The sequence below is a fragment of the Malania oleifera genome, chromosome 7, assembly GCF_029873635.1.
Source record: "Malania oleifera isolate guangnan ecotype guangnan chromosome 7, ASM2987363v1, whole genome shotgun sequence".
NCBI lineage: Eukaryota > Viridiplantae > Streptophyta > Magnoliopsida > Santalales > Ximeniaceae > Malania > Malania oleifera.
This window is the reverse complement of record NC_080423.1, coordinates 56,636,229-56,661,635: the sequence shown is the minus strand read 5'-3', so window position 1 is coordinate 56,661,635 and position 25,407 is coordinate 56,636,229.

The window sequence follows — 25,407 nt, the reverse complement described above, 5'->3', positions numbered from 1 at the left end:
AGTTGTTGGAATTTTAATGGGGAATGTATATCTGTGATGTGTGATGAATTGATTAATTGATGATGACATATAATTGGATTTTTGTTTTTGGGCAGTTTTAGGAAAAAAAAATACACACACACACACACATATTGTGGTTTATCATGATGTTTAGTTTATTGTTAGAGTTATTTTTGCCAACATGTGTTGTGATAGTTTTGTATCCTATTGCATCATTATCTACTGTATTAGTATGTTTAGGAGGTATTGTGGCATTTGTGTTGTCATGTTTATATTTTCTATATATGGTGGAGTTCATTATATATGTGTACATGTGTATGGCTGTAGGGATATAATGGTCTCGATCAAAACCTTAAACTAGTTTTCCCCCTGAACCGGTCAGTGTTCAACTGGTTCCTCCCCCAAACCAGTTCACGTCGGTTTTCTCCATTTCACTTATATATTATTATTTAGAGATCTAGAAAATTTATAAAAAAAAAAAATCATAAAATTCTCATAAAATCCCAAAAAGTATTTTCATACTTTGATTTTCATGGTTTTTATTTGTGCTATTTTGAAGTTCGGGAAAAATATTGAAAAATCACAAAAAAAAAACCACAAAAAATGTTTTCATACTTGGAAAAAATCACAAAAAATATTTTTTAAGTACAGAAAATCATTTCCATCTCGAACAAATTTTAAAACCCTCCCGGAATAATATTTTCCTACTTTGAAAAACCTATAGATTTCAAAACCCCTGAGAGTGTAATTTGTACCTTATTTTCTTGATTTTTCCTCCCGATGATTGTAATAAAAGGCACGGACTCTCCGGAGTATTGGATTGTCCCGGTTATGAGGGAATACTTATATAGTATTTTGTTTTGTGCATTTTCTTTGATTTCTGAAAAGGAGTAGTTTTGATAGGTTTATTAGATTTATTTTGGGAATAATTTTTTATTAATCTGACACCATTCATAAGAACGAACGAGTAGGGGGTGCTAATACCTTCCCTTCGCATAACCACGGAACGGAGCGAATGAAAAGTGAATTTTAAATTTTCGTGAAAAATGGTGTAATGGAGTCGCCACTAACCTTTTAGTGTGGTTAGAACACTTGATTAATACCTAATTAAGGGTAGAATTGGTCTGCATTACTTGAGACGGGATCAGGAGTACGGTTACGTAAGGGGAAGGTCTTCGCACCCCCTTCGTGCCCATTCTTACGAACGGTACCAGATTAATTAAAAATTATCCCAAAAATTAATTTAATTAGCCTTTAAAATTACTCCCCTTTTTTTAATTGTAAAACAAATATCTGAAAAAAAAAAATAAAATAACATATAGGTATTCCCTCATAACCGGGGCATATCATGCTTCGAAAAACTCAACGCCCTCCTTTGCAATCATTGGAATCGGAAAATAGAGAAAATAAGTTTTTTTTACAAAAAAATAACTCTCAGGTATTTTGAAATTTATAGAAAATTTTTTTTAGGAAAATTGACATTTTTGAAACCTTGGGAGGTTTTGGGCTCATTCGGGGTGAAAATGATTTCTAGGACCTTGAAAATGTTTTTGTGATTTTTTCTAAGTGTGAAAACATTTTTGTGACTTTTATGATTTTTTAATATTTTTCCCCAACATCAAAATAGTACAAATAAAATTAAAACAAAACTCATAGAAGTCAAAGTTTGAAAATATTTTTGGAATTTTTCCTAAAAAATGTTTGTGATTTTTTTTTTGGCATTTTATGATTTTTTTATGGGTTTTTTGAATCATTAGACATTTAAATGAAAGAAAAAAAAAACATAATAAAACAATAAATCAGTTCCATACCGATTCAAGGGTTCAAACAATTCGTAGAGAGATAAACAGGGTTTAAGGTTGAGATTGAACCTAACTTTGGGTTTGAGTCTCTAATTCACAACTTCATACCCCGTTTATTATACTTCAGAATGTAACTCAGGAAGGTAAAATCCATTAGTTTTACCTCTCATCTTTCTCTCCTCTAGTCTTCTTTTCCTGTCGGTGAGTCTACTGGGGCCAGTCTACAGCGCCTTCTCGAGGGTTGTTCTTGAGCTCTAACTCGAGGCACTACGAAGTGCCTTCTTCAGATGGCGTGACCCGGCACCGGTAGGAAATAGGATCAGTTGACTGCTTGATCTTCTAAGAGAATGAAACGTAACCTCACTCAGTAGAAGACTTCAATATTCAAAATCTTCTCCTTATCACTAAGAAAAATGAGCTTCACAAACTAATAATAAAAGACTTCAATATTCAAAATCTTCTCTTTACCACCACCAAAAACTCCTCTCTTGTGCTTAGAATGAGAAAGTTATTTATAGACTTAGCTTGGGGCAAGCATGGTAAAGAAGATATAGGGGAGTAATTATGGGGGGAACAAAGCATGAGGTAAGTGATGATGGGAGGAACAAAGCATAGGGTGAAGAATGATGAAGGGAATATAATATGGGATGAGTGATAAAGAGGAGAAAAAAGCATGTGGTGAGTGATGATGGGAGGAACAAAACATGGGGTGAAGAATGATGAAGGGAATATAGCATGGGATGAATGATAAAGAGGGGAACAAAGCATGTGGTGAGTGATAATGGGACAACAAAGTATGAGGTGAAGAATGATGAAGGGAATATAACATGGGATGAATGATAAAGAGAGGAACAAAGCATGCAGTGAGTGATGAAGAAGGAACAAAGTATGGGGTGAAGAATGATGAAGGGAATATAGCATGGGATAAATGATAAAGAGGGGAAAAAAGCATATGGTGAGTGATGCTATGGGGAACAAAGCATGCTTGCAATTGAAAAATTAGATTAATAATAATAATAATAATAATAATAATAATAATAATAATAATAATAATAATATGGAGGGTCCTAGAAGCCGTGCAGAGTCCAATAGAGATGTGTGGGGCCCACGTTCCATGTGGGGCCAATGAAGATGTGTGGGGCCCACAAGTTGCATAGGAGTTATAGGAACCCGAATAGCATGCACTGGATATAGGGATTTGACCTAGCATACTAGGAGATATGGGGCATACAAACCATGTAATGTGCACTGGATGTAGGAATCTGAACTAGCGTACGAAAAGAGATAACGTGCACCGGATGTAAGAATCCGAGCTAGCATACCAAAGGAGATAACGTGCACCGGATGTAGGAATCCGAGCTAACATACCAAAGGAGATAACGTGCACCAGATGTAGGAATCCGAGCTAGTATACCAAAAGGGGTGATGTGCATTGGATGTAGGAATCCGAGCTTGCCTACTAGGAGATGTGGGCCATACAAACCATGTGGGGCCCAATAGAGATATGTGGGGCCCACAAGCAGTGTGGGAGGGTTTGACATGAGGTCTCCTCAGAAAGGCTTGGTTAAAATTGGGGTGTTTATAGTTGCCCCTCTTTATAGGCCTTGTTGCCTTGGAGTAACAGTAGGAACTCTCCTATGTTATCTGTAGCAACAGACCTATAAAGATAAAAGACACCTGTTTTAGGTAGGCCATACAACTTACCACGTGTCGTCTTCTGAGTAAGGTTATGTGTCGACCATCAAAAGGAGAGATAGAGGGTGACCCGAATCGAAGACGTGGCATAATCTTGTCTGTCATGGGGAAACATAGATCAAACGACTCATAAGAGACTACATATCTTATGACAATGTGTAGGAGGGTGTGTCACGTGTTTGTAGCTGAATGGATGGTCAAATGTGACCTGGATCTAGGTGTGGCACAATCCTGATCGTCCCCGGAGAATACAGATCCAATGGTGGTCAGGGGGCCACGTAGGACTCTTTGTGCGTTGGGGAAAATGAGCCATGTGTCGGTGGCCGATGGGTGTATGCGAGTGTGGATCGATCCAAGTAGTCCTTAGAAAAGCGGGATTCAACGGTGGAGGTGAGGCATGCTCAGATTGCTAACATGGAGAGATCCTCACTGTCCTGAGAAAACACACATTGGACGGTGAGCAGCAAGTGGTACTCAGATTGCCAACGTGGAGTGATCCAAGCCGTCCCTAGAAAACACAGATCGTGCGGTTGAGGAGGGGGCGTAGACTCCTGATGCTGACGTGACGATGTGGAGTGATCCGGACTGTTGGTGCACTGTAGGGATTCGTAGGGATTTGACTTGCACAGATATTCTGTCGTGGCATGATCTAATCCGTATAATGGAGGGACGATCTGATGTCTTTTGGAGAGGGCTCGCAGACTTCTATGTGCATTAATGACGAGGGCCACATAATTGCCATGTGTCACCTAGCGTGCTGACACTCATGATGGCTTCTTCTTGAATGAGGTGATCTTGACTGTTGCTGATCTGTGAGGATCGAGTTATCCAGAGTACTAACACGGTGAGATCTGAGCCATTGATGGGGAATAGAAACGGACGGACGCAGGGGAGCCACAAGCTTTCTTCAATTGAACGGATGATGGAATGCCACGTGGTCGAATCTTGTGGCTCCAGGGCTTTAGATACTTAAACCCAATTTTTTCATTTTGTTCATTTTTCCATGTCTCATTCTCTCGAATGCCCTCTCTCTCTCTTCTCTCTTCTCTCACCCTCTCTATTCTTCTATTGATCTCCTCTATTCTTCTCTTTTAATCTCTCTGTTCTTCTCTTTCAGTCTCTTTATTCTTCTTTTTTAGTCTCTATATTCTTCTCTTTCAGTCTCTCTGTCCCTATCTCTCAAACGGACCCCCTTCGAAACTCAACTCTCAGACCACATATTTTTCCTTCTTGTATTAGTAAAGCTCCCATCCTCCTCATTCCTCGGTTGTCAATGAGCTATCAAACACACAAGTGTGTTCAAAACTGCACAAGGTTTGCTTGGATGATGACGAACAACTGGTTGGCCGAAGGCGTTTCAAGGAGTCATCCGAGAAGATCCAGGAATTGTAAAAAGCTAAGTACCCCTTGTTCTCCCTTTATTTGATTTTTTTTTTCAATTTTTATCCTTTTTAGATCTGGTATGTGTGATTTGAATAGGGGTGTGAGTGATATTTATGATGATATAAAAGGTGTTGATGTCAGGCTCTGGTTTCAGCGATTAGGGTTTTAGGTTGGTTGGTGAGGTTGAAGACGAGTTAACTCGTCTTCGACTCGGTGAGTGAGTATCAGGGTTGACTTATGTTAGTCAACCTACTCACTACAAAAAAACTTATTTTTAGTGACGGAAGTATTAGTGACGAATTCAATTTCATCACTAAAAGTTGGTATTAGTGACGGTTTTTAAGAACCGTCACTGACAGTTTAAGCATTAGTGACGATTTTAGCATCCATCACTAATACGACAATATTAGTGACAGTTTTAAAACCATCACTAATACTTTCGTCACTAAAAATAGCGCGGTAAATAGTTTTAAAGCAAAAATTTTTTCGAAAAAATATTAGCGACGATTCTAGAGTATTAGTGACGGATTAAATTTGTCACTAAAAGTCACTTATTAGTGACGATTAACTAATCGTCACTACTAATATTTATGAATAAATTAAAAAAATTAGTTAAAGGTATTAGTGACGATTTTAAAACCGTCACTACTAATGTTTTTATTTAAAAAATTAAAAAAAAATTAGTTAAGGGTATTAGTGACGGTTTGGGACAACTGTCACTAATAATAGGGTATTAGTGATGGTTTTGAAACCGTCACTACTAGTGTTTTTTTTTTTTTTGAAATATAAAAAAAAAAAAATTCGTTAAGGGTATTAGTGATGGTTTGGGACAATCGTCACTAATAATGGGGTATTAGTGACAGTTTTGAAACCGTCACTACTAGTATTTTTATTTAAAAAATATATAAAAAAAAATTAGTTAAGAGTATTAGTGACGGTTTGGGAGAACCGTCACTAATAATGGGGTAGTGGTATTAGTGATGGTTTTGAAATCATCACTACTAGTGTTTTTATTTAGAAAATATAAAAAAAAAAAAATTAGTTAAGGGTATTAGTGACAGTTTGGGAGAACCGTCACTAATAATGGGGTATTAGTGACGGTTTTGAAACCGTCACTACTAGTGTTTTTATTTAAAAAATATAAAAAAAAAATTAGTTCAGAGTATTAATGATGGTTTGGGACAACCATCACTAACAATAGGGTATTAGTGATGGTTTTGAAACCGTCATTACTAATGTTTTTTTTTTTTAAATATAAAAAAATAGCTAAGGGTATTAGTGACGGTTTTGAAACCGTCACTACTAGTGTTTTTATTTAAAAAATATAAAAAAAAAATGAGTTAAGAGTATTAGTGACGATTTGGTAGAACCGTCACTAATAATAGGGTATTAGTGACGGTTTTGAAACCGTCACTAATACTTTAGCCTAATCTAAATTCATTTCCGCATGCACGTTTTCCTCTCCCTCCTTTCCCAATCTTCATTTCCTTCCAGTTCCACCCGTGACTTGTCTAGGGCATCGATTCCTTCCATTCCTAGATCCTGTAAGCGCTCCATGCGAAGCCCTAGATGCCCGCACTCTTCATCTTCTTTAATTTTGAGAATCAAAGCTTCTACCGAAAGACAGCACGTAGAGGATGGCTCCACGAAACAGCTCTTGTGGAAGAACTGCATCACTAATTTCATGAGATTTAAACAAGGGAATGATGGAGGCACTGGCAATTTGCAGACTGCTGTTGTTACTTACAAAAAGAAGTTCCCCTGGTCTCTTCTCCAACTTTTTCTTCAGGTTTGGCTTAAAATTTAATTTCTTAAATTGGGTGTTTTTTTTTTTCCCTGTCAAAAGCACCATTGGGAGCTGGTGAGATTTTGTGCTTTGATTGATTGTGCAGGTTGATTGGGTTTTAACAATACACATTGCAGACAAGGAGTATGTTTGCTTCCTTAAAACTTTCATTGGTTTTTCTTTTCTAGTGTTTTCCCTACCTTTTGGGTTTACAAGGATATTAGGGGGCATTCGCGCTTTAACATGTCCAGGATTGGCTCATTTTATAAGTGAGATTCAAAATCAAGCCCAAGCTAGGTTCATCAATTGAGTGAATCAAGCCCAAGCTTGTTCGTGTTCAACTCCTTTATGAAACAAGTATAATCTTGTTCAAATTTTCATGGGTTTATTAATGAGGTTTAAAACTAAAGCTGACATAGCCCATTAATGAAAGTAAACAAAATTTGGTTAGTTTGCAACTGTAGGTGTTACAAATCGGAGCTTGTTTAAGGCGTTATGCTTGCCTATGACTGCTTGTCTTGTGTACATGACATGAGTAACTATCATATAAATAGTAGTGTAGGTCTTATCTTTGATTAAGAAAATGCTTTAGTGTAAGATGGAAGTATGAGTGATTAGAGGTGTTAATAATAAATTTGCATTGCTTGTTTTGTGAATGTGCCATTTGTAATTGCTGATGCAACAACTTTAACACATGCAAGCCTTGTCCAGACCTCAACTGATAGTATTTTCCTTCTAAAAGAATAATTTTTGGAAGGCAAAGATTTCTTCCAAAGTTAAGGCTTTTTTTGGTGAATGGTTCTTAATCAAATAAATACCAATAGTTGTTTTGTTGTTGAAGAGGCCTAATAAGGCTTTTGCTTGATAGTGTGTTCTATGTGAGTGAAATGGCAAGACTAATGCTTATCTTTTTGTGCATTGTCCTTATGCTAGGAGATTGTGAAATCTTCTTTTTAACATTGTAGAGGAGTGTGGGTTGTGCTTGTATTTTGTGCACTTGTTTCTCTTGAAATTTTGGGTCTCAGACATAGGAAGGAAAGCTGGATTTTATGGGATTGTGCTTTGGTTGCATGGTGTGATGCATTTAGTTGGAAAAGAATTCAAGGATATTTAAGGATAATTTTATTCCTCTTCATTTGCTTTGGATAGAGTGGTTACTTTGTCTTCAGTCTATGCTTTTGTAGGAGTTTCTTTGAATCATATTCAATAGGACTGGAGAACCTTGATCTGAGTTTTATTTTGGTGTCTACATTTTTTTTTTTTTTTTTCTGGGTCGATCTCTTGTCCTCCATCTTGTGTATTATTTCTTTCTCTTTTTAAAAATATTTCTTTTCTTATCAGAAAATAGTTTTAATTATAAAACTTATTTGCAGAATAATCCTATAAGATTGGGAGAGTACTTTCTATTTGTTGTCATTCAGATGTTCTATATTGCATAATACATAGACTATTATTTGTCAAGCTTCTTTCTTTCTTTGGGTAGAGTTTTGGTACACAGTGTACAAGATTGAATTGGCTGACCTTTATCCTAGTTTTCTGTCATTGTGGAATGATTTGGGTTAATTATCTTCACAAGTTTTGTGATGGTTAACCCTCTTTCTGTTTACCTATAGAAAACTACAATTATGTCTTGATTGAAAGGGAAACTTAGAAAGTGCTATAAGAGAAGCATCCACTCTCACTTTTGATCTCTAATATTTACGTATAAATTATACAATGATTGATTTTTTTTTTATTTCCATAGCTTTGATTTTGCCTTTATAACTTGCCATGGCTATTGTCTTTTTTTGGAACACAAACACATGTTTTTGTTCATTTACGCTGTTGTTTATAATAGAAATTTTATTTGTGCAGGCTGGTTATGTTGGAGAAGATGTGGAGTCAATATTGTATAAGCTTCTTATGGTATGTTTATATACATGATGATTTGACGTATGTCGCACATGATTGCAAATGTATAATATCGACTCCTATATTTAGGTAATTGTTCATACAATTTAAATATGTGAAAAAAAATTCATATTACGTTGTCATAATTAAGTTCATAAATTAAAGCAATATTATTTGAAATTATTTGTTTAGAATTAATATTTTCTTTGAAACTATAAAATACAGATGCAAACATAGAATTCACCACATATTAAACATTAATGTTTACGTAACTTTGCATATAAAAAACTTAATAAATATGCATCTCCTTTTTTCTTTTATAGAAAAAGAAGAGATATTTCATTATTTATTTTGTAGAAAAAAAGAGATATTTCATTATAGAGGGAAGATTGTACAAAAAGGAGAATAAGACATCCTCCTAAGGAGAAAAAGAAACCAAAAAATACTAGAAAACAATCAAAATAAAACTGCCTTTTAATCTCGCTGAAGATCTGAAAAGGACATCTTTTGAAACAGCCTGTTGCCAAAGATCATAAAGAAGCCAAGTACTGAATCTTTTCTGAAAGCAAATAACTAGAATTCTTCTTCCCTAAGAAAATGCCGGCAATCCCTTCCATCCAAATTCCCCATAAAACTGCAAAGATCCCACAAGTTCACAAAACCAAGCATCTCCTTCTGCCCAAATCCTGTAATAAATCCTCAACCCAGAACATCAAACAACTCATTTCAAATCCCCAAGAGAAAGAGCAGATGCAAGTTTTGAGCCTAAAAACACTAGGAACAAACATGAGTTCTTTGATAAATGGGTGATTGGTAGGAGCCTCAACTCAACTCAACTCAACTTTTGTCACACTGGTGCCTAGAAGAGACTGTGCTACTTTAGGCCAATTAGTTTGGTCGCAAGTATTTTTTTAAGATTTTAACTTAAGTTCTATCTAAGAGATTAGCAAGAGTCTTGGTGGATACCATTTCCCACAATCAGAGTGCTTTTGTTGGTAATAAACAGATTTTAGATGCTGCATTGGTAGTAAATGAGGTGGTTGAGGATGCATTAAGTAGGAAGAAGAAAGGTTTGGTTTTGAAAATTTTTGCATCACAAAACCCAACTATGTTTCGCTTAGGTATAATCCTTGCCAGAGCTAGCCAAAGTGGCTTATCTTCCCAGCATTATTAGTGTTCTTCTGCCCCCATATCTATTCTCCAGGTTAACATCATCTGTAGAATTTTCCTGATACTGAATTGCATCCAAAACGCCATTATATGGATAATATTAGTTGAGTTGTTTTCTACACTAATTTTGCTTGATTTTAAAGATTATCCATATTGGTGGTTCACATATGTTTAGGGTGGGTTGTTTTCTATATTAGTTTTGCTTGATTTTTGAGATTCCAATCCATATTTGTGGTTCACAAAGGCATTAGATAAACGGCCCCCTATCCAATTCCTCCACATAACATCTGACCCCTTCCTTAAAGGCACTCTATCCAAGAACTCCCGACTAGCTTAATCACATGCCTTCTCAAAATCAGAAAATATAATTTGAACACAATGCCCTCTTTCTTTGTACGACAAACATCCTACCACTTCAATGTCCACTAAAAATAACATACACAATATACTTCTCTCCCACAAAAAACACTTTGTGCAAAAGAAATAGTATTACTAAGGAGGAGGTTAGACTTCACGTTCAGAGTCTAGTACTCCAAACTTCAAATCATGCCAATCGAACTCTGGTACATGTCCAAAATATTAATAGTTTGGAGCTAGAAGTGTTTGAAAAATGGGTAGGTAAGATGCAAAAACCCAGGAGCAACTATGAGGGAGATTGATGATATCTTGTGTCTAAATTTTGGCAGATTTGACTGTGGTAGGAGGTTGCTGTTGGATGAGATTCTCCTCTTAAGAAGGAGGTTGGGTGCATCAATGTGGAAAGGAAAGAAAAGGAGGTTAAGAAATGGGGAGATATATTGGATCAGAAAGTGATGATTTGAGTTTTGACTGAGGTGAAGGTTTATTGTTGGAAGAGATTTGTATCATAAATCTTGAAAGTAATATGAACTTTGCAATTTTATAACTTTCTCTTGGCTTGATTTACTTAATGAATTTAAGTTAGTATTTTGAATGACTAAAGAAAAGTTTAAAAAGTATATTTATTTTTTAGATTGCATTTATAATTATGTAGTTTTTTCCTTAGATTTTGCCATCATTGAGAAGGATTTGTTATATAATTTTAGGTCTATTTTTGATAACTTCTATTTTTGATAGTGGGCATATAATTTGTAGTGTATATACAATGAATGGAGGGGTTTTATCTAGTTTACCCTGAGTTTCTTTTCAAAATTGATTTGAAATGCGATAAGCCCTGCCCATGTAGACAAAATGAATTTTATCCTTTCATTTGATAGGTTGTCTCTTATAGTTAAGGTATGATTTAAATATTAATTTTATTTCTCTTGAATCTTGATGTCGTTCTTGCGGTCATTGCATCCATAAGAAAGGCATCAAGATTCAAGAGAAATAAAATTTGGCTTGGTCGACCAGATGGTCAAATTGTTGACCTCAGTGGGTTTCGGTTGACCGGAGGGTTTTGAAGTATACTAGTTCAGTCGACCAAGGCCTTGGTCAACTGTTGACCCAGGCCTGTTTTGATCGACCGAGGCAGAATGAACTGCCTTGGCCGGTCGACTGAAAGTGCACAAAGTGTGCATTTCGGTCCTGTTTCAATACACATTCATCCTATTCAAGTTCATAATACATGCAAGTGCAAAGGTGAGTATCCTAACGTCACTTTGGGTCCAAAATAAAGACACCGAAAGAATCCAGTGTTGGTTGACCGAAGGGTAAACCCTAAGGTCATTCTAAGGTCACTTTTAGTTTATGGTTTGTTTTGAGCTTACGTAATAAATCATGCATGTGATGTGTGTGAGCTTATTACAAACCAGAGCCCTAATTACTATTACAGGCCAATTATGTAAATGAAATACATATTACAATACAAATGGGATTTCTTCTTCACTTGCTTTGTGTCCATCTCGATCTTGACAATTTTAGTTCCTGCACAAAACCTCAAACACCCATTAGATACAATAAGTATTTGTCATAATCAAAATCGGGCATGACCTATAAGGTCAACATTCTCCCCCTTTTTGATGATGACAAATACGATTGGCAAAAATATGGAGTTAAGCCGAAGAAGGCTGCTCCCCCTCACAATATGCATCCAATGTTTTTTAAACAAACCCATTATTTTTGCCTCTTTCCATCTCCCCCTTTTTGGTAACAGTAAAAAGGGTTATTTGAGTTAAAATCCTAGGCAATGGGTGATTATTACATTTATACAAGAATAATTTTGGAAAAACTTTTTGAAAATTTCGGCAGAGTGCCGTTTGTAAATTGGACTTTCCAAAAGAAAACATGTATAAGTGTAACCTGTTTGAGTTGAAATTTCCTAACAATTTATCCACAATTACTCAAACAGTTCAGTATGGTCCAATCAAGCTAATAGAATATCTATATGAACATGAATTGGACAAATTGTGTAAGACAAATGATAAACAATATAAGCATGTGATAGAAATATGAACTATGCACACAATCAATAATCACCTTTCACAAAGTCTAAAGCAATAAGATAAGTTAATCATTAGTGTCAGTTGCTAAGACTTGGAAAGTTTCCATGAGCGAGCTCCCCCTAAAAGTATGCATTTTGGTCCAATTATTTTAAATATATATATATATATATGTGTGTGTGTGTGTGTGTGTGTGTGTGTGTGTGTGTGTGTGTGTGTGTGCGCACAATCAATCCCAAAGAATTTAACATTTCAATGCAAATGAATTAACTGTGGTATATTTAGATTTTACACACACAGAAATGTTTCAAACATTTGTGCAAATGTCTGCAGAAAATTCGGCAGCATGCCGGTTGTAGACAGGACATTTCCCAAAATTTTATCTACACAAAAATGATTCTCAAACAAATAGTATCATTGGAGTAAGGTATACGAGAACCTATCATCTACCAACAGACAATTTTCATCAACTACATCCGCCATGTAGTAGGCATTTTATACTATTTATGCATTTCAATAGAGTAATCATTTAACCACAAGCATATGCAAGTCAAGGAACTGCTAATATATATCATAATCAAATAGGGTAGTATATCATAGTATCTGCATGAGAATACAAAATAAAAAGCTGTTTTTATTTAGTACAAACCAAATGATATAAAATAAAATAGAATGAATCAAAGCTACGCAATCTAATCTGCAGACAACTCCAGAGTCTAGAACTCCCCTCCATCATCTCCTCCATCACCACCGTCACCGGCATCAAAGTCAAAGTCCATAGTCATCCTTTCTCTCTTATCCTACATCTCCTGAATGCAGTCGTTTAGCTCACTAAAGCTGACTGTCATGGACCACTCCAAATCTGTAGAGCGACTGGAAGTAGAGATGGAGAACTGCTGGAACTCTTCACGAAGTGCAGTGGATGATGATGCCAAGTCCCGCAAGTCTGACCAGATTGATCCTCGAAACTGTTTGAATGAGTCAGACAAGTTTGTGATGGCAGCCATAAGATCCACATTTGATGGTTGTACAGGTTGTGGTGGCTCCTGCGGAGCCTCTACCTGTGCTGTTGCTCCCCTAGAAGGCACCCAGATGTTGCCAACAAGATCGTACCCCATTAGTCTTAGGTGACGCCAGAGAAGATGTCAGCAGGTCGTCTCCTCTTCGATGAAGCCACATTTGAGCACGTGACTCCAATATTCCTAAACAGCTTGTTCAGGATACCCCTATATGGCATAATAATATGGTGGCCAATAGTTTTGGCCATCATCCATCAGATTATTAGACTAGGCAGATCCAATTTCTTTCGAGCAAACAAACACCACATGATAAAATAGTCCAAGAATGATATGTGCACTCTAAACCCTGCCTTGGGCAAGACATTATACGTGATCAAGTGGTGCACAAACTTAGCCTCTAATGTGAACTGCTTGTACTGTGGGGAATGGTTTTGGCTAGCAGTGTCAGGGTCAGATTTTCAAATGTGGCGATCGTGAATTCCTATTCGAAGATCCAGGAATTTACCACATTTGGGCACTTGAAGTCTCCACGGTCAATATCAAGGACATCTGAGATATACTGGGCCTCAAAACACACATATGTCCTCAATACACGGGAGAAGTACCCGTTTTCATCGTTACCCAAATTGGCGTAAAACATTCTAACATAGGTTGGGTAATGACCCCCATGCTGGTAGGAAATAAACATTTTCCACGCCTGATACTTGAACATATCAATTATGTTGCTAAAGTATTGATTCATGAAGTCCAGATCAAGGATTTTACCTAATATTGCCTCCTTGGGACGGAACTCCCGTATATATCTGACCTTGCACCGTTCTGAAAGAAAGTACTCATCCTCGGCGTGTGCAATGTCGTGGGCTTTAATGTGTGCCATGGTGGTAAGGATGTGAGGCTTAGCAACATGATTTGCTTAGAAATAGAAGGAATGGGTGAAGGATCTCTCAAGTTTTTTGCACAAATGAGCTGCAAATGAAGAAAAAACATATATATATATATATATATATATATATATCGTAGCTCGGTCGACCGGAAGTAGATATGGTCGACCGACGCTTGAACTTCCCTAAGCATCGACACTGTTCGGTCGACTGAGAAGAAAATGAACTGATATGGTCGGTCGACCGAGAGGGAGTACAATAACCATGTTTGGTCGACCAGGGGAAAATCGAAAGGTTCGGTCGACCGTGGGGAATATGTTTACTGTGGTTCAGTTGACCATAAGGGTCAAAGTCAACATTGTTCAGTCGACCGGGAGACTTTACACCTGCAATGCTTGGACAACCGAGCATAGTGAATTTTCCCGATTTTGCCTGATTTTGATCCAAAGTTCTCCCTAAGGTCCAGATTTGATATATTGCAACATAAATATGATTCTTAGGGATTCTTGGTGAAGAGATATTGCTCAAATGAGGTGTGTACCAAGAATTAACTTATTGACCTATTTTGGCACCGAGCACTAAGGAGTATGAGACTTTTCTTAAACTATGCTTTTTGGTGACTGGAAAGTATCCTTCAGAGATGATGACAAGCAAGGATACAAACCAAGGAATGGGTGAAACCTTACCAAATATGATCATGGTTTGGTAAGAATTTCCTATAGATGAGATAAACCAAAATTAGATGATTTTTGTATTTTTGGTTCAAAAGGGAGTATTTTGATTTTATTAATGAAATGTGAATCCCTTAGTGGTTGCCTCTAATTTTGATTGAAAGTGATGGCTTTTAATAAGCACACAATAAATACGAAATTTTAATGAACAGTGCTTATACCTAGAGTGATGACTAGGTCTTGATTAATGAGATTAGAGTAAAAAGATATAATGCAAGACTAGAACCCTAAAGCTCAATTCTGTGCAATGGACAAAAGTATGCTTAAACTTGTGACTTTCATGATAACATGGGTTAAGCATTTTGAATTAAATACCAGGCATACATGTCATGTCCATATGGAAGTGGATAAGGATTCTTAGTATAACAAGATAGGTGAGTACGTACACTAAGATTATCATTATAAGCAACAACCACTTCCCAAACCTACCGTCATCTCAACCTCTTAAACCTAAGCCTAGGGACTAACGAAGCATTAACTAATTAAGTTAAATCCAATTTTCCTTAGGACTTACGAGGTTTGCTTTCATAAAAGCCCACATCATTTCTTTGTCCATACCTCTAGCATTTCTAAGTTAGATATGCCCTTTCATTTTACAAGATAAGCAAAATTTATAAGCATGTGACAGATTATGCTTACTTGTTTTATTCTGATTTGACGATGTATGACTGTGGGACTTATAATATGAGCCCTTTTCAAAAGGTTTATTTATTTTGGCTCTTGAGAGTTCATTATGATTATTCTTTTTATATTCTACTTTGGGTGCAACGATAGAATAATCATCTATTTCCTTTTCTAAGCAGATAATTTACAATATCTTTTTAATCTTTTTCTTTTCAAGGACAGCATGATAATTTTTTAATTCTTTTAATTGTGTATGGCTATCCCTTTATTCTCAATTTTCAACAATGATTTTTGCTCAGATATTTTAACTAGAAATTTATTTATTTTCAATAAAGTCTTTTCTAGTTTCTCAAATGATAACATGCTTTTATTATTTAAGTCAACACATGATTCATCATAAGAATTAACACAATAGTTTTCATAGGAATCATTGCATGCATGTTCAACAGGACTATCACAAATATTCTCGGATAATTCATTGTACGATATGCTGCAATGCTTTTCACAGAAATCATCATATACATCATTAAAAATATTATCAACAAATGAAATAGCATGACACATAATACAACATTCAGCATAAGAATCATCACACGAATCATCAATAGAATTTTCATGGTATTTAACAGATGATTCAACACATGTAGCGACATCGCATACAACACATAAGTCCTTAAATGAGTTAGAGTGAGAATCATATACCTCATGTTCTTTTGATGCACTATCCCTATCACTTATCACTCCCTGAGCATCTGAACATGACATCTCTGGAGAGATGGTTTCCTTTTTTTGAGTCTCTCCATATTTCTTTTCAAGCTCAACCCAGATCTCTTGTGCACTACAACATGCCATAAACTTATGAAGAATATCAGTTTCTAAAGCACAATATAGCATGTCCATGGCATATGAATTTGCATACATCAAATTAATATCATTTTCTACAGGCGTACAAATTCCATTAACAATCACCTGCCATGCCCTCCAGTTCATTGATTTTATAAAAATGCTCATTCTAATTTTTCAGGTGGTGTAATCGACACCACAAAACATAGGAGGACTGAAAGGTGACTGACCCTCACCGAATGGGGATAGACCATAGTGAGCCATTGTGATCTTTTTTCAAAAACGTTTATGTCAAGTGCAACGAGGCTCTGATACCAATTGTTAGAATTGGTGTATTCCGAAGAGGGGGGTGAATTGGAATTTAAAACTTTATCGCCCAGGTTAAACTAATCTAGCAGTTGTACATTCACAACCTAGGGTCTGTCTATGCAGTTCCAAATGCACAGATAGAAACAACGTGTGGAAATTAAAATAATGCGCAACATTCACCAATTATAACATGCATGTGTGGTAAATATAAATAGCAGAAATAGAAATAAGGCACACGAAATATTATCGAGGTTCGGCCAACTGTGCCTACGTCCCCGCCTCTAGCTTGCAAGCCCGAGGATTCCACTAATAGCTCACTTAACGATGGAGCGACACCGATTACAACTAGGTCAATTAGCACAGGGCTGATCTCAACCTTAACCAGGTCAATTAGTAGGGCTAACCTCAACCTACATGCCTTGACAGGATGGCGCACCTAACTTTCCTAACCGGGTCTAAGCCAATCTGGAACTATTCCAGGGCTAGTCTCCCTCTTCAGGCGCACGCCTGGAATACAAAAATTTTGCAATCAAATGATATCGGTACAAAGATTGTGCTTTCATGTAAAGCAGATGTGTACCTAGTTACGTTTAATCACATACACCACAATATGATTTAATATGTAAGCTCAATGTGGTTCAATATTTCAACTCTCAAAATATTTGCTAGCAGTGTAATTAGTACGTGAGAGTGTTAACCAGTGTGATCTTTGTATCACAATATGTGTTCAATCTAATAGCTCACACAAAGATATCAAGTCTCAAGTATTTCAATCAGTAGGATGTCTCAAGCATGTAAATATCAAATAATGTATATGCTTGGTTTGCAAAAGATGTGTAATCATTGTATTCAACAAGTAATGTATGAGTGAATGAATATTGCAACAAAGATCACTATCTCATAAACACATATCTCTTCAAATATTTTTCAAGATAAAAGCACAATAGACATTTGAAAATGTTTGAGAAGTTTTTGCAATCCAAAAAAAAATATAAATTTCTCAAGATATTGCAATGAATATGCAATCCTCATAAGTTTTATATAAGTCTTCTTAGGAGAGACTTATTAACAAGTCCCCTAAGAACACTTAGGTTTAGCTCTCGTAAAAATCAAATCAATCTAATCAAAATGGGAGAGCAAACCTCTCTAATCAAGCACTCAATCACTTACAGAGAGTTTGAGCAATAAGAGAAGGTAAGTATGAGTGGTTAGGGCTTTAGATATGAGTATTATAGGATTTGGAAATTTTAAAGAATTACTCCTAATCAATTTTGGCTAATCTATCTCTAATTTGCACAAATGCTCATATATATAAACATGGGAAGAGATATGACCATTAGAGACATATTGGGTATTATTAGGAAAGTTTAATGAGATTTCAAATATTTTAATCCTATTTAAAAAATGTTTAACCGTGGTAAAAATCAGGGCAACCCGAGAGGTCCGGTTGACCAGAACAGTTTCGGTCGACCAGAACTCATATGGTTCGGTTGACGAGGAGGTTTTTGAACTGAAGGCTTGATCAACCGAAAGTGGGCGATTTCCCATTTCTCTGAGGTTCGATCGACCGGGCCATTTTGACCTGGCTGGTTCGATCAACCGGACTGTTAGGATTTTTCCCAGGGACCCTCGGTCGACTAGGTAGTTGGTATACAAATTTGGCTCGGTTGACCGAATGGTCAAATTGTTGACCTCAAGGAGTTTTGGTCGACCGAGGGGTTTTGAACTATACTAGTTCGGTCGACCAGGGCCTTGGTCAATTGTTGACCCAGGCCTGTTTTAGTCGATTGGGGCAGAAAGAACTGCCTTGGCCGATCGACCAAAAGTGCACAAAATGTGCATTTTGGTCCTTTTTCAATAAACATTCACCCTATTCAAGTTCCTAATACATGTAAATGCAAAGGTCAGTGTCCTAAGGTCACTTTGGGTCCAAAATAAAGACACTGAAAGAATCCGTTGTCGGTCGACCTAAACCCTAAGGTCATTCTAAGGTCACTTTTGGTTTATGGTTTGTTTTGATCTTACGTAATAAATCATGCATGTCATGTGTGTAAACTTATTACAAACCAGAGCCCTGATTACAATTACAGGCTAATTAAGTAAATGAAATACATATTACAACACAAATGGGATTTTGTCTTCATTTGCTTTGTGCCTATCTCGATCTTGACAATTTTAGTTCCTGTGCAAAACCTCAAATACCCATTAGATACAATGAGTATTTTTCATAATCAAAACCGGGCATGACCTATAAGGTTAACAGAATCTATAATGACGGGCTTAGGTTTTTAATGATGGTTTTAATCTGTCACTAATACTCTATTATTAGTGATAGTTTGAAAAATTCGTCACTATTAAGTATTAGTAATGGCAGGTATAGCAACTAATTGAAAATTGTCACTAATACTTATTAAATCGTCACTGATACTAGTAGTGACAATTTTGTGAGTATTAGTGACGGTTTAAAACCGTCACTAGTAACCTTATTTTTTGTAGTGACTGAGTGTGTGAGTCAATCCGAGGTTGACTCGTGCAAGTCAATCCGGGTGAGTTGAGTGAATTCAAGGGACCCCGAGCAAGCTACATAGGCTCTATCATATGTCTAGGTCATGTGTAAACTTTGGGACTTATGAGAATGGGCTTGAGTGAATTGGGCCTGAGCTTGATTTCGAAAAATGGGCTTGGATTGAGTTTTAAAATGGGTCAACCCACTTTAGAAAAAATAAGGCCTATGTCACTTTTAAAATGGGCCAACCCACTTTAGAAAAAATAAGCCTAGGTCACTTTTAAAACCGGCCAGCCCACTTTAGAGAAAAAAAGGCCTAGGTCACTTTTAAAATGGGTCGGCCCACTTTCCCCTTAAAAAAAAATAGGGCCCGAGTTTATTTAAATGGTTGGGCTTGGTTAAGGGTTTGGGCCTAAGTTCCCTTTTTTCCTCTTTTTTTTTTTTAAATGGTTGTTGTGTGTTGTGCACAACAATCGGCTTCGGGTTCTTTCAAGCGGGCCCCGGGAATAAATGCGTCTGTTTTTTCTTGGTTTCTTGGGTTTAGATATTACGATGGCTCCATGTCTTTCAAAATATATCCCCAGATTTTTTTTCACCGCCTTGTGAACATAATCCACCACTAACAATTGGGGGACTTCTTGATGCACATCAACTCTCTCTTCCTCCTATCATTCGCACACTATTAAACATACACAGCTAGGAAGTCTTAATATTGTTCTATTTAACACACTTCCTCTCACACCTAAACACTACAGGCAAACTCATTGTGTAACTGCAACCCATCTTTGGCCACCCTCTATTACAACAACCGTGCCTTAACCATTTAAAAAAAAAAAAAAAAAAAACTCTCAATCATTTCTCATGGCAGGGGCTTTATCTTCCAAATAGGTTCCTGATTTGAATGCGGCACTAGAGGTGCCATCCTGTTCTAGTGTTCTCGGCTCCTTCCAGCTCTCTCAGTTCCAAAATGAAATGCTAAGGAATGAGAGAGTACTGGCCATGATGTCCAATGCTGACTAGACATTCTATCATAGTGCCCACACAATGACCTCGACATCTTACTTCGCTCGTCATCTGCAGAAACAGAACGAAATTGTGACCCTCCTCGGAAATGACGTCTACCTTTTATGGACGAAATACCAAGAGGAACAATAGAAGATGAGGGACTTAAGGCAAGAAAATAAGATACTGAAATGGGAGGTCGAGGATTTAAGAAGAATGATAGTCATTTACTCCAACGACCTTGGGTCTAAAATAGTCGAGTTGGAGAAAAGCCGGGATGTCATCCAGCGGGAGCATAAATAGCTCAAAACCATAGTGCATGGAAAAGACTAGACTTCTTGTGTCTTAACCTGAAAAAGGAAGTGGAGAGGCATGAAAAGTCGTGATGTTATGTGTTTATGTTACCATACGTGGCGTGTAAATGCACACCCCCACCCTTTTTTTTCTTTTTTTTTTAAAGAGTTTTGATTTGGTTTTGGGAGAGTTTTGGTTTAGTTATTGTAATCTCCTAGAACCATAACTGTAACCACGGTATTCCTCCACCATAAGTGAGGGTAATTAATAAAATTTAGGTGTTTTTTTTTTAAATGAGGACAAGAGTATTGCTGGTACACTGAACCGAGTTATAATATCCTTCGAATGGCTTGCTGTGGATGTAAAAATTTGGGCGATGGGGGTACAATGACCCAAACCTCTATGATGGTTGGCTATGGACGTAGGAATCTGAACCACATAGGTACGATGACCCAAACCTTTGTGTCGGTTTGCTGCAGATGTAGGAATTCGAGCCATGGGGGTACGATGACCCAAACCTTTGTGTCGGTTTGCTGCAGATGTGGGAGTCCGAGTCGTGGGGGTACGATGACCCAAACCTCCGTGTTGGTTTGCTACGGATGTAGGAATCCGAGCCACATAGGTACGATGACCCAAACCTTTGTGTCGGTTTGTTGCAGACGTGGGAGTCCTAACCGTGGGGGTACGATGACCCAAACCTTTGCGTTGGTTTTATGCGGATGTAGGAATTTGAGCCACATGGGTACGATGGCCCAAACCTTTGTGTAGGTTTTTTGCAGACGTGGGAGTTCGAGTCGTGGGGGTATAATTACCCAAACCTCTGTGTCGGTTTGCTGCGGATGTGGGAGTTCGAGCCATGGAGGTACGATGACCCAAACCTTTGTGTTGGTTTGATGTAGATGTAGGAGTCTGAGCCATTAGGGTACGATGACCCAAACCTTTGTGTCAGTTTGCTGCAGGTGTAGGAATCCAAGCCGTGGGGGTACGATGACCCAAACCTTTGTGTCGGTTCGCTGCGGACATGGGAGTCTGAGCCGTGGGGGTACGATGACCCAAACCTTTTTGTCAATTTTCTACGGATGTAGGAATCTGAGCTGTAGGGGTACGATGACCCAAACCTCTATGTCGTTTTGCTGGGAACGTGGGAGTTCAAGTTGTGGAGGTACGATGACCCAAACCTTTGTGTTAGTTTGCTACAGATGTAGGAGCCCGAGCCATTAGGATACGATAACCCAAACCTTTGTGTCGGTTTGCTGCAGATGTAGGAATCTGAGCCGTGGGGGTATGATGACCCAAACCTTTGTGTCGGTTCACTGCCGACATGGGAGTCCGAGCTATAGGGGTACAATGACCCAAACCTCTATGGTGGTTTGCTGCGGATATAGGAATCTGAGTTGTAGGGGCACGATGACCCAAACCTTTGTGTCGGTTTGCTGTGGATGTTGGAATCTAAGTCGTAAGGGTACAATGACCCAAACCTTGGTTTTCCTCGAATGGCTTGCTATAGATGTGATAATCCGAGCCAAGGCGAGTTTGATGACCCCAGCCAAAATTTTTAAGTAGGAAATCTTGTGTTGGAAAAATCACTACTTTGAGATTTTTTGGAAAATGAATCTTTAGGTTGGAAACATAATTGTCTCGCTGAGGATGATCAATCGGAAAAGAAATCCGTAAATTTTTTTTTTTTTTTTGTGAAGAATAAGCTCATATGCAGGGTTCTAAGTCCTGAAAAATTACTCTGCTAGGAATGATCAATCGGGTATTAGGTCCTGAGATCTTTTGGAAGGTTAGTATTTTGGAAATGCTTACCCTACTGAGGGTGATCAATTGGGTGCAAGACCCCGAGATTCTTCTGGAAAATGTCCTCAAGTGTAAAGCTCAGAGTTACTCTACTGGGGGATTATCGATCGGGAACAAAATCCCAAGGTTCTTTGATTGTTTTTATATACCCGCTTTGAGACTCAACAACTAATGCCTCAATCGATTCCAGGGGACAACTACCATAATTTCAAAGTATGTAAATCTGTGCATAGGGTCAGCTACCCTAGTTTTCAAATATGTCAAGACAAGAATGGTTCAATCAAGGATGCAAAAGGATTATTCAAAATTTTATTCAATTAGGCAAGTATGAATGAATGGTGTTATATTGCTATATGTATGCATGTTGCTACTTGAGATGTAATAATGCAGTGATATGTTACTATGTGTACGTGTGCATAATGATGCATGAATGCAAAGATGTATGCACGTTGTATAAGATGTCCTTTGTATTTTCTTTCTTATGCAATGCATGGAATGTATGCTGATGCATGAACTTTCCTTCCTCCAACGTGCTTGTAATCAACAACCCTATCCTTATCTTTGGCCATTTTCCAATTCTAATCCAATATGAGAGTCCTTGAATTGATTCATTAAAAATTCATCTCATCATTTGTCCGAATTACATTGGTTTATGCTTGCTTTCGGACATGTTTTCAAATTCCAAGTTGCTGATGATTCTGGCCATGTTTCAAAATCCAAAAGTGCTCATAATTTGCCCCAGTGTTTACTTGTCACTGATCTTCGCTATGTCTTCATCTTGTGTTTTGATATGAAGGCATTTAGCCAAAACTCAACCTAAAATCTGCCCCTAATTACCATCATTGCTGGCCCTGCCCCCTTTCAAATTCGATAGGCGTCCAAAATCTGCCTCAGTATCGAGAACTCTTATTTTTTTTTTTTTTTTTTTTGATTATCCATTTTTTAGGGTTTTGAAAATCAAAAGGATTTTTGACTATGCATTTATGACATTAATTTTCCGACTCAGTGTATCAGACTGTGCAAAATAATTGTTTTTTTATGTTTAGAAATTATTTTGGGAAGAGGGTAAACTTGACACCAGTGCCCCTTGTCAAGGTGATGACGTCAATTTATAAAGCCGAAACAACTCTTCCCTTTTCAAGAACTGCCCTTTTTCACCGAAAAGAACTCACTCCTCCTTTTGACACTGTAAAATTGAATGATTATCTTCATTCATTTGTTTGTCCATGACCCGATTGGGCATTGTTCATGTTTTGATCTCTAGATGGTCTTTAAGACTTGGGACGAGACATTGGCTTTAAGGATGAGGGCTTTCAGAAGAATGGGAAAACTAAAGCTCAAAGCCCCACCCCTAGATGAACGTGTTTTCCCCCAGTTTGGGGTTTTTCTTAATCATTGATTGAGCTTGTTAATTTGAACAAGATGCCTACGTACCTTTATAGGATCACGTCATTATGTAATTCAAACTCAATATTGAGTCTGACAAATCATTTGAGACAATAACATATGCAAATCTGGTCAGGATTTTTCATTCAGGTTGTAATGTAGGCTGTGGGTATTGGTTAAAGAAGAAAGGGTGCATGAGGCTCGAACTTAAGAATTTTACCAAAGGGTGAATTAGCTAAAGATCACAAACGACACATATCCCTTGTCTCTCCTTTGCTTTGATTTTCCCCTTTGTTTTTTTGTCTCTCCTTTTTTCTTTTTCTTTTTTGTAGGGAATCGTGCCTTCATTTATTCATTTAGGCTTCATTCAGGACCGGTCTTTTCAAAACTTCCCCAGTGTGGGGTGTGATCCTTTGGTGGATTTAAACAAAAGATTAAACATTTTCAAACTCAACAGGGGGTATCAAGGGGTGTTTTCTTTCTCTAACTTTTGGGTAGCAGAAAAATGGCCTGCCATCATTTTGGCACTGCATTATTGCCTCGCATGATTTTCCGAACCTTTGAAAATCGCAACCCAGTTTAAATTTGGGAAATGACTTTTGAAGAAAATGGCTTGAATTTTAAGTTCAAAAGGGTTTTCCAAGTGATAAGTGAATTTTAAGGTTTTTTAAGGGGTAACTGGTCGACCAAAAATGGCCATCTATTATCTAATTAAAACATAAACAAATAGAGGGAGCATGGAATAACAACATGATCAATTTATTGCTTTCTTTCGAGAGTGTACAAGGCCTCTAAGCATAATATTTCTTTACAACATCAGAATTAACAGGGTGTAGGAGCTCAGCTCCATCCATGTCTGCCAACAACAAGGCGCCTCTTGAGAATGCCTTTCTTACCACGTAAGGCCCTTCGTAGTTAGGCGTCCATTTACCGCGGGGATCTATATGGATTGGAAAAATCTTTCTCAACACTAAATCCTCTTCCTGGAATTGATGAGGTCGCATCTTCTTGTTGAATGCCCTCATCATCCTTTTCTGGTACAACTGCCCATGAGCTATCGTGGACATCCTTTTTTTCCTCAATCAAGTTCAACTGATCATACCGAGATTGTATCCATTCTGCTTCGATCAACTTTGCTTCCTTCAGAACCCGTAGGGACAGGATTTCAACCTCTATTGGGACAACAGCCTCCGTCCCGTACACTAGTGAGAAAGAAGTGGCACTTTTGGAGGTTCAAACTATGGTTCTGTACGCCATTAGGGAAAAAGGAAGCTTGTCATGCCAATCTTTGTAGGTTTCTGTCATCTTTTCCAAGGTACTCTTGATGTTCTTGTTAGCTGCTTCCACTACCCCATTCATTTGTGGTCTGTAAGGAGCTAAATTATGGTGCCTAACCTTGAACTAATTACACAACTTTGTTATTACTTCGTTATTCAGGTTCTTGGCATTATCTGAGATTATCCTTTCAGGAACTCCATACTGGCAAATTAACTCCCTCTTTGTGAAGCGACTGACCACATTCTGCGTGACACTAGAGTATGATGCCGCCTCTACCCATTTTGTGAAATAATCAATAGCCACAAAGATGAAATGGTGTTCATTGTTGGCTTTCGGAGTAATCAGCCCAATCACATCCATGCCCCAGGCTGAGAAGGGCCAAGGTGCGGTTAGGTTGTGGAGTGGGCCTAGTGGAACTTGAATCCGATCTCCGTAAATTTGTCATTTATGGCATTTTCGGGCATGTTCAATGCAATCCCTTTCCATGGTCATCTAGTAATATCCACTCTTGAGGATTTTCCGTGCCAATGACTGACCCTCGGCATGAGTACCATAGACTCCCTCGTGGACCTCATGCATGATATGTCGTGCTTCTCTGGCTTCTTCACA